The following is an 11,223-nucleotide window of genomic DNA, read 5'->3' as shown; positions in this document are numbered from 1 at the left end:
AAAATTAGAAAGATCATATCATAGAGAACATGTGTTTCAAGTTGATTGGACTTCAACTTTATAAAAAAAACTACCTCGACCAAAAACTCTTAACCTGATGCGGGACGAACGGAAGGATAAATATACCAGAAAACATAAGGTCCATAAATGGGGCAAACAAAAGAGTTTACTAGTTCAGCAAAATGAACGCCATATTAAACTCAAAAGCATACAACTTAACAAACCAAATTGAAAAAGAAAAAGACCACACTTAACACAAACAAAGATTAGAGGTTGATGACTTGGAATAGGCGCAAAAATGCATCTCATCTTTTTTTTTTTCAACATGTAGTTCTTACACCTTTTCATTTATTATATTCAATTGTCGCAGTGTAAAATATTAGACATTACAAAATTAAATTCAAATTGTAGCACATTTGTTTAATATCACAGGTATATTTCGTTCATTACATATATTACTATCTTATTTGATTAGTTGAAACAAGAGCACACTGATAAAAGTCTGTGTCGTATTTTCTCTGGTCATTGTTATTTTCTTTCTTTCGTTGTTGTTATTTTCTTTCTTCATAGTAGGCTACATCAGGAATATCTAAAATACAGAAAATAACACTATTATAGTTTACTTTACATACAATATTTTAAAAATACAGGAACTCACAATGAGGCCGTGTTCACACCGAACGCCGTGTGCAGTAAATACATGTATGTTTACATTTGGTTTAATGTAATGTACACTAGTTTCACATTAAATTTGTTCACATCTATACACATTGTTTAGCTACCTGTACATAAGATTTGTTCATTAACACTTGTAAACTATATGTCATTCAAATGTTTATTACGTAGAACCGAATTCGAATTTTCAATCATTTTTTCTAGCAGCTAAGAAACGACCTTTGGACTTTAGAAAAAAGGGGGATGGATTTTTCCTCAGTTTGATTAAAAAATAAAATCGGGTCATACAAATAATTAGAATAAATAAATATTCTGAATCCAAAGTTTCCCCATACATAATGGTAGTTTAATATTGAATTGGTACCACCGAAAAAAACCTAAATATAAACTTTCGCGCGAGAGAAAATTCTGACTCAGACGCCCACCTTATTTTAACGGATCTGATATACTGCACAAACAAACAATGAACCTCACCCTTTTTCAGTTATGCATTTATGAGTGAATCATTATTTTGAGTAAATACCAGTGGCAAATGTTTCTGTCAAGTGTGTACGTTCAGTCGATTCGTGAAGACATTCAAATGAATTATGTGTTCGGCAATGATGATGGATGGGTCTTGATAGAGGTAATTAAGAAACTTACATAAATGAAGAGATAAATGAAAAATGAAGAGATTGATGCCCGATTTATATAATTCCAAGGCCCTCAGTCGGCTCCAGAAGCGACAAAGCAGCGCATCTATTTTGGGTGAGCAAATATCCACTTTTTGATATGGGACAAGCTCTGACGTCCCACGGCCCCAGCTTGTCTGGCAAAACAGCCGTCGGACGTCAGAGTAATCTCGGACTACACTAACACAACACCGAGTTTAGGTCAATGTGAACACGGCCTAATACACAAATACTTTTTACATCAGGTGACCGTGAGGGCATTCCAGTGTATTGCGGTCGCCTAGATTTCCATTACATTACTTTCGTGTTTGGATTGTAACCGATCTAAAACATGATAAAACGCAGACATCACGATATCGAGTTCAAAATAACATTTCTCATCGCTCGTTATAAATGCGTTTGTTCAATGAATACTCCTAAAATTATTATTTTTTATAAAGTCCCGCCACTCAAGTTTTAATCTGATTTTTACCAAACAGTATAGTACAGATCGTTTGATTGGCATTATAAGAAACAACTATGTTAAGTTCCATAAAATTTGTATAAGAGGCTCTAAAGTTACGGTGCGGCACGTGGAGGTCGGACAGATTGTCGGACGCCGGGCGGGCATTTGTATACCATAATACGTCCCATTAAAATTTTGACGGGCGTAAAAAAAAACGCGATGAATAGAAATCTTAATAACGTTATTCACACATTCTGGCTTAATCGATGGAGAGGAGGTGACTAGATCATAATCATAAACTGGAATCTCTTTGGATTATGCTTCACTATGAACCAAGTGTAGTAGTCAGCGGGGAACCATGCAGCTTTAATATAATCATCAAACTAGCTAAGATGTCGCTAAAACCATGAAAATGTCATGGAGATGAAGGACAGTATGAAATAGATGATACTTCGTAACATAAGGTACAATGATAGGGAAAGTCTGACTTGATTGAACATCTAGACCTATTGTTGTCTGTAAGTTTACAGTTCACAAGATGCGGACGATTCCCATACCACCTAAATTACGTTTACTAAGCAAGAGAATAATATTTACGTTAATTTATTGGTATATCATCACGTAGAAAAAGTAGCACAAGCAGTGAACAATTATTCGTTTGATTTTATTCAGAAAAGATGTTTCGTCTATTTTCATACACATTAAAAGTAAAATAGGATAGGGATAACCAGCGACGAGTATTCTAACACTAGAAAAGTATCTCATTTGAAGGATAATTACTCATTTGGAAAAAAATATAAAGATTATGTATTAATTTCATGGCACTGATTAGAAGTTATAAAAAACAGCAGAAATTTATATTTCTAACCAGCTGAACACAATACGTTGACTTACGTTACTATTTGCAATGCCATCAACATTTATACAAGTTTTTTTTTCAATGATCTACTTAACTATAAAAATTATTTAAAATATCCAGTTGCGTGTGAAAATGCAGGATAGATTTGTCAAGGTTTTGGTTCAATGAAATCCGAAGAAAGGCCATAATATTTCAACCATAAAGAGCGTAGGCTGTAAGGACGATAAAAACAATTTGTATATTTCACTATTGCTCTTGCACATTTTGAAGAAGTTATAATTCAAATATAAGTTAGAATGGTATGTCATTTAATTTTCTTTATAAAAGTGCCAAAAACTACTTTTCGGATATATGTCTTAAAAAGAACAAATTCGGATATTATGTCTTAGGTAGCAATACACAGTTAGGAGTTTAGTTTCGCATTTTGGATTTTTCAAATAGGAAAGTTATTGTATAATAAAATTCATTTTTAGACAGATGAGTTCTAATTTAGCCTTCAAAGATGGTTTATAAGAGCATCAAGATTATTTTTTACACGTTTTATGGGCTGTTTTCTGTTTGACAATCCGTATTTTCATAGCTAGAGCGGCCATCGGTCCAGAAATGTATGTACTGTTTACAAACACTTTTTCTACACGAAGTTTTTGACGCAATTTTACAAAAAAATGAGATGAAAGACATATGATTTTCATTGGATTTGCTGAATGATGTATGTACACAGTTTCAGAAAAGGTATTACTTCAAGCGATTGAAATTTTAGTTTTAGCCAAATTTTGGGGAAATATGTGACATCTTTCCCCCCTTTTTGCAATATTTTATGACAAATAAATGCAGATTGTTGCCATGGATACACCAAAAAGAAATTATATTATACCGTTTTATATACCGGAAATAAAATCTATGGAAGATTCTGATTACATACATACGCCCATATGTGACACAAACAGTAAGCTTGCTATTGCAAGAAAGCGATGAAAAGGGGATGGTAAAATTCAAAAGGGCAAATTTTAGTATTTTTTCCTAACTGTTTATTGCTACCTTAAAAGAACAAATTCGGATATATGTCTTAAAAAGAACAAATTCGGATATATGTCTTGAAAAGAACAAAAGCATTTATCTAAATATTAAAAATACAAGAGTTACCAATGGCAACCTAATAAATACACTTTACTATAGTTGGCGCTCATTACAAACGACGGGTTACTATGTAAAACCCCTCCCGCGTAACTTTGTCGAGTCAATTGAAATTTACTTACATATGTGATGACAAACAACGGGTTTCTATGTAAACGCTTCCCGCTTAAATTATAATAACTTAATGAACATTTACTTACATCAATGTCTACAAACATTCCGTACTTTGACAATTCCTTCATCGCAGACGAGAACTTTCAGACATCCGGTATTGACATTCCTTTCGACGGTTGTTTGTATTCCTCGATAGTTTTCCCAGCATTGTCCTTGATACAGACACTCTCCTGGTTTACATTCAGTCTCGAGCTGGATAGACATAATCGGCATGGTAAGAAATATAACCAACACGGCGAAAGTTTTCATGTCCATCGTCTGCCGTTCGAAATAAACCCCTATGATGTTAAACGTGCTGTAAGGTGATTTCTGCTAAACGTACTTTAAACTGTTCATGTATTTATATAACCCATTGGTAAACAGATTTCACTTTATGTTAGGATCTGGATGGGGTCCTCAATTTCTGTATTCTTTAAATTTTGAGGTCATATTTTTCGCTTTTCTTTTATAAGTTTTGCCCAATATTCCGTCTTCTTTATATTTCAGCACCTTATATCATTCTCTATTGTTTGTTTTATCCCCCTTTATTTTGCCTTTTGGTCCATTTCTCTCTATTCTGCAAATCCATTCTAGACCCTCTAATATTTATCAGCCAATCATTTCGTTGTATTCGAATTTGGCATGCTATTTATATGTGCAAAACTCAGTCTGGTTAGAGCAGTTGTAAAACGGGTTTGAAGTTATTTCGGATATAAATACACTCATGTTTGTGTATAAAAAAATGCACGTGGAATTATTTGGCGCTTTAATCGGAAATGTTCCGTTATAATGAATTATGTTGTCGGACTCAATTAATTGAGGATTCTGACTGGCAGTTTGCCGTTTATTTTCATATCCGAAAACATGATACCTTTCTTTTTTTACATTTAATTAAGTCTATTTGTTGAATGACCAAGTTTATTGAAAATTATGAATTTATTCTGTTTTAAATTACGAAATATTAAACAATGTGTGTAGAAATAAAATAGCGTTTTCTGTGATGGCATTATTACGTTTTAAAGATTTGTCTGATTTGTTTAAAGAAATTAAGTAAATAAATGCTTTAAATTTGGATGAGCATTGACAAGGAAAATTTTAAGTTATAACACAATTCAAATAACTGTAGATAAACATATTGAAAAGATTTTTTTAAATGGTTGGATTTGGAACTATCATAGCTTCTCGTTTATTTATTTCAGTTTCTCAAGAAAAACACAAACATGTTGACCTACTCTTTATTAAATAATCTTTTCTAAAAATAAAGGATGACCATAATTTGCCAACAAAAAAAAGAGAAAAAAAATCTTCTTGGTCTTTAAAAAAGAAGAAAAGTGGTAATTGTCAAAATCAGCTTGATCGTTTGTTTAATGAAGAATAAACAAGTGGAAAATAATTCATACCCCAATGATCCATTTTCCTTCGAACGACTAAAACAATCCCCTGCCATAAGGGAAGTTATCCTTTGAAATGTTTATTTGAAATCATTATTTCACAAGTGAAGGAGCCGGATTGGCAAGAGACCCATTTTTTTGGCAAAACAGATTATCGTAAATTGTATTTTTATGTACTTTCTCCCCTCCCCCCTTTTTAGTCTACTCAATGTGTTTATATGCAATGATTTGGAAACCGTTTTAAAAATACTAAATTGAATTATTCTAATATGGAACCTATTAAAGGAAATGAAACCGACAAAAAAAAAATGCTTATATTATCCACTTTACAGGTGTTTTTTTTATATGTTACATGTTCGAACACCGAACTCTGTCTTTTTAAAACTGAGTTTTGCTGTGTGTCTGTTTATTCTTTATTGGCCAGCAGTATAAGGGGCGCGATTTAAGTTCGGAGCATTCGGTCTTAAGTTAGGGAGCTACCATTTGATTTTTATGGGGGGGGGGGGGCTAGAATGAAATTTGAAAAAAATAGGCAGGACAGGAGTTTTGAGGGGGGGAAGGCAGGATGAGACACTTGCAAAAAAAAAAAGGTCAGGACGACAATTAAGGTTAAAAAAAAGTCAGGATAAACTAAAAAAAAAGAAGACAGGGCAGAGATTACAGCTTAAAAAAATGCAGGACAAAATTTTTCATCCTAGCCCCCACCCCCATAAAAATCAAATGGTAGCTCCCTTAGTCTAGTACACATTTTTGTTAAGGGTCAAGATGAAACCAGCCTTCGCTGCGGGATTTTCTCATTATGTTGGAGACCCTTTGGTGGCTTTGGGTTGTTCTTTACTCTCTGGTCGGGTTGTTGTTTATTTTACACATTCCACAATTCGATGTTCAGTTTTATCTGTTTTCCCCAGACATGCAAATGCCAAAGTTGTACACATAATGTATTCTAGATACGACAGATCAAGTCAATTAGTCAGTTTTACAACATGCCAATTAGAAATAAATTGTTACTAGAACACACCCGCGAAATCGCGGGCATATACAGCTTGTGAACTGTTGTAGGATGATTCTTTGTAAAAGATATTATGTATGGAGAATTTCACAAAAGGTATCAAAAGCCCTCTCCCTAAAGTCCGATACTTGTTTTCTTTCTGTTAAATTCAATTATTTTCGTGTTTCTGGCCTCAGACCACAATTATTCTTCTCCTTTGCTACAATGCTTCTTTTGGTAAAAGCAAAATCAAATTAAAAATTTACACCGTTTCAAACATGAAATAAACGTAACTGCTTATATATAGACCATTATTAGTCTAATAAATTATGCTTCTAGAACATTCCATCGGTGTTTTTTTCTTTTGAGCGCCTTATTTACATGCCAATGGTAGGATATGAATCTTTTATAAATGACTAAGACCGACTAAGGCTAATTTGAGGGATGGTCGGAGGGTCCTGATCCCGAAATCCCGGGCTTAAAACAATGAAATCCCGAGATGCAGAATTGAAAGAAATTCATATCCCGAAATCCCGAGATCGAAAAATATATTCCAGAATCCCGTAAGGATCAATCCCCAAATCCCGAGCTTAAAAATACCAAATCCCGACGCCTCGAAAAAGGTCCTGCCTCCCTCTAATCTCTACCTTACTTTCATTTTAGCCAAATCACTATTTTCCCTCTCAACAATAATGTGTATGCCCCTTTTATGGGCATTATGTTTTTAGTCTGTGCATCCGTGCTTTCGTTCGTCCGGTCGCCCGTCCGTCCGTCTCTCCCGCTTCAGGTTAAAGTTTTTGGTCGAGGTCGACTTTCTTTACTAACATAGAAAGTCCCTGACAGAATACAGAGAGTCTTTATATATTAAAGTATTACAATCGTAGTTAATATGTAGATAAACGCGAAAAAATAATTGTCCTCTCTAAGGAGATATAATAGTTGTGGTTCTTGTGATCTAAACACTATGATATATGAAACGCGAAAAATAGTTGTCCTTTCTAAAGAGGTATAATAGGTGTGATTCTTGCGATTTAAACACCATGACATAGAGAACGCTCTGAATCGCTTATTTATTTTTCATTTTTATTATCTATCATACGATTGGTTGTACTTGTGTCACATGTTTTACTATTTTAATATATATGCCACTGGTATGACCCCTTAAATAGTAAACATTTCAAAGAAGACAGTAGACAGAATACAGAGAGTCTCTATATATTAAAGTAGTATAATCGTACTTTACATGTAGATAAAAATAATTATCTTCTCTAAGGAGGTATAATAGTTGTGGTTCTTGCGATCTAAACACCATGATATGGAGAACGCTCTAATTGGCTTATTTATTTTTCATTTTTGTAATCTATCATACGATTGGCTGTATTTGTGCATGTTGCAAACCGGAAGTCTTATCCATGACTAAAATTTAGTCTGATGACGGAATCATATTTTTGGCGTTTTTCTCCCAAAATAACTCAATCTGAATAATCATAAGAATGGATGACAATTGCGACTATGCATGTTACCTATAGGACACAGAGGCATGATGATTGATTTATTGTGGAAGGAAGAGAAGCGACACACAAAATGAGGTCTTCTCGTTTAATAGTATAGATATTGAATACACGTGTGAGAAAATCATAGTACATGCAGTTATAACTATTCTGTTCTTTTAATAATGAATTGATGGTTTTTTTTCGCTAGTCAATGATAAACCAAATTATACTGTGCTAAGCTGTATTCGAAATTTGATACGATAAAGCATGTACAACTTAACCTTATTTAAGATATAACACTTCAATAGACCTTTCCGACTGTTAATTGTTTAACGAATTATCTCCAGCAAGACTATTTGTTGGACAGGATGAAGTGGTCAATTATTTAGTGATGTTTCGCGTAATTAAGTCTTTAAGTTGATACCTTGAAGACGGTTATTAGCATGACGATACGCTTGAGTTTGGGATTCAAGGGCATAGAGGGCGTTTGTGCATTCCGCTTCTGATCGGAAATATACCAACTACTACCCTGGATCCGCTCCTGAATTAAAGGATCTTCTACTTTGTTAAGAACTGCATATATGTTTACCAAGTCTAAAGTATTTTAAGGGACAATAACTGGCTGACCCGTGTTAAGAGAGAGCATATCTCTTGCACGTTAAAGACACCCTTGTACATTTCGAAAAAGAATAGGCTAATGCCGCTACAAGGCAGCGCTCGCACCCGCAAAGTGGAAAGGGATTAATACAATTTGCAAAACTTGTTTCTCAATCCACTATAAATACATATGTTTAAACTTAACTAAAGTATTTTTTCTTGGTCTTCTGTTTTCTTATTGTTTAATATGACTTACTTTACGTCTATTAAGTATCATTGTACATGTGATATGCCATACACTTAACTATGTGAGGCCTAACTGTCACCGCGATAGAGCCTATTGCGCTGAAGTGTTGTGAAGCAAATACCAATCAACACATCTTAGTGTCCAGCTGATTGTAACAAACTTCTAATATTTGCAATGGTAAGATGTATTTCTATTTGTAACCATCTGATGAGTCAGTCATCCTTTTTCAACTGATTTTGATAGTTTATTCTTATGTTGTACTGTTACACCACCACTGTCCCATGTTAAGGGAGGGTTGGGATCTCGCTTACATGTTTAACTACGCCACATTCTGTACTGTCGTTTGTTGATGTGTTACATATTTGTTTTTTTGGTCATTTTTTTTTAGGAACATAAATTTGTTTTCTCGTTTAATTCTTTTACGTTATCATTATGGGGGCCTTTAATAGCTGACTATGCGGTATGGGCTTTGCTGATTGTAGAAGACTGTATCGTGACCTATAGTTGTTGATTTCTGTGTCATTTGGTCACTTGTGGAGAGTTGTCTCATTGGAAATTATACCAAATCTTCTTTTTTATATTTACACAACATGGATAATCTTAAAGTGTAGATTTGCTTTACTAAGACCCTTATCGAAATAATCTAACACTGCTGATGTCAAATTTCAGTTTGTGCATACACGCAAGACAAGTACGAAGGTTCAAGATATATTTTATTTCTGGTAATAACTTATTTTGCAGCTTTTCATGTGTTGAATCATTGACGTCTTCTTTATCTGAAAATAAAAGCTACATGCCCATTATAATTGTAAATACTAGTACGAATATAAAAAACACTCAATATAAACATAAAGGTTTTATCTACACAATATCGAATTAAGGATCAATCTTTTAATGGCTTTGTAAGTATTTGCAGCCTATGCTACAGTAATTTTCTTGTATTAAGATAGATTACTCACATTTTGATACACTTTCACTACGATCAAAAACCATAATAAAGGACAACATTCTACATATAAATCGAGCTTAATCGCACCCACGAATATACTGTTACAAATTGTTCCAACGCTTTGATTATCCCTAAATTTTTGGAAAAAAACATAAACAGAAATGATATAACACATCATACATTGTAAGAAAATGTAAAATTTATTTGTACAAACATTAGAAAAAGAGAAAAAGGCGAGACTCACCGATATTTCTTCTGTTTCATAGCAAGTTTTATCGGTCCTACGGGGACATATAGTTTCTTACCTTCTATTGGGTCTTTGGTAGAGAGTTGTCTCATTGATAATCATATCACATATTATATTTTTTAAATATATAACAACTTACTATATATATATCTTCAATATAAATCATCCATTCCTAAATCTCCGAAATCATCACCAAAGTCGTCGTCACCCAAACCCATATCGTCCATGTTCATATCCTTGAAATTATCTTTAGGGAAATCCCCTGGATTAGCATTTCCGGTATGTGTACATTTCCCGTTATGACAAATGGTATTGGAATATTGCTTTTTGCAATCCTCACCTTCACAGTGTACGCCACCCTTATCTTCAACAGTGTTACATACTCCGTTGACACAACTGGTGGAGGATCCACTACTGCTACTATGACTGCTTGAGTAACCGGAAGTCCAAGCAACAACGGCTAGAATGACTAGAATATAGCAAAGACTGTAACGCATCTTTTCTTTTTTTTCTTTGAAAAAAGTATCATATACGTGTCATTTATAAACGAGAAAATGACTCAAAGTCATATTTGCGTATTTTGTTGGTATTTAGCTAACCGTTCATAAGCAGTTCTTTTAACATCGTTTCTTTATTGATTTAAGGATATATCGGATTAAAGACATGTACAACACAGCTGTGGAGTGTATTGAAAACAGACTGCTTATAGCAGAATTGCGTTTTTTTGTTGATATAAATAGCTTTAAATAAATTATACTTCTGTTACGATTGACATTCTTTTAAATCATATTCTACTTTTACTACAAAAAAATTGTTCTTTACTTTTTCTTTCCATGGTGGAGATAAAGTTTAAACTGCACACATTTCTTCGTAAATCAGTTAAATTCAACTGTTGACTTTAATTAAACACTTTTTATTTCTTTTTCTTAGGAGGTAATCTCGATGATAAACATGATAAAGTAGATGGCGTCGTAAATGAAATACTAAGTGTTGATACATATCACAGAGTCCATGCATTGTTAATTGTTTTAGGCTGATTTTTTATTGTTTGGATATACGTTTCAGTATTTCATAAATTAGATGTAAGAATTTGAGTCGAGTCGGTGAACATAACTTAAATAGCTAAATGCCCCTCTAAATGTCAGTAAATTCAAGGCAGGGTTTAATATGTTATCGAAGATCCAACGCTCTCCTTTTATATATCGTGGTACAAACTTCTATATGCAGTAGATAACTGAATTCCTTTATAGACAAATATTTTGAAAAATGAACCTTGTACTTTGAGTTAAAAATGTTATCAATGCAGGCTTCTAAATATAAACATACTGATAAAACATTTTTACTACCTACCGATATGTTCATGACAGTTTTTTA

At 33.5% G+C, this 11,223-nt stretch overlaps 1 long non-coding RNA gene across 1 annotated transcript; it reads right to left on the bottom strand.

Annotated features, from left to right (window-relative positions):
* Window positions 1-407: 407 nt before the first annotated feature.
* LOC134698884 (uncharacterized) lies at window positions 408-4,275 on the bottom strand. The gene is made up of 2 exons (XR_010103494.1): window positions 3,985-4,275; window positions 408-589 (listed from the first exon to the last, which is right to left on the bottom strand). It is a non-coding gene; the product is annotated as an uncharacterized LOC134698884 (long non-coding RNA).
* Between the last annotated feature and the right edge of the window lie 6,948 nt (window positions 4,276-11,223).

Source organism: Mytilus trossulus, unplaced genomic scaffold (genome assembly GCF_036588685.1).
Source record: "Mytilus trossulus isolate FHL-02 unplaced genomic scaffold, PNRI_Mtr1.1.1.hap1 h1tg000024l__unscaffolded, whole genome shotgun sequence".
NCBI classification, from domain to species: domain Eukaryota; kingdom Metazoa; phylum Mollusca; class Bivalvia; order Mytilida; family Mytilidae; genus Mytilus; species Mytilus trossulus.
The sequence above is the reverse complement of the archived record's forward strand: the minus strand, read 5'-3'. Positions and strand labels throughout refer to the sequence as shown.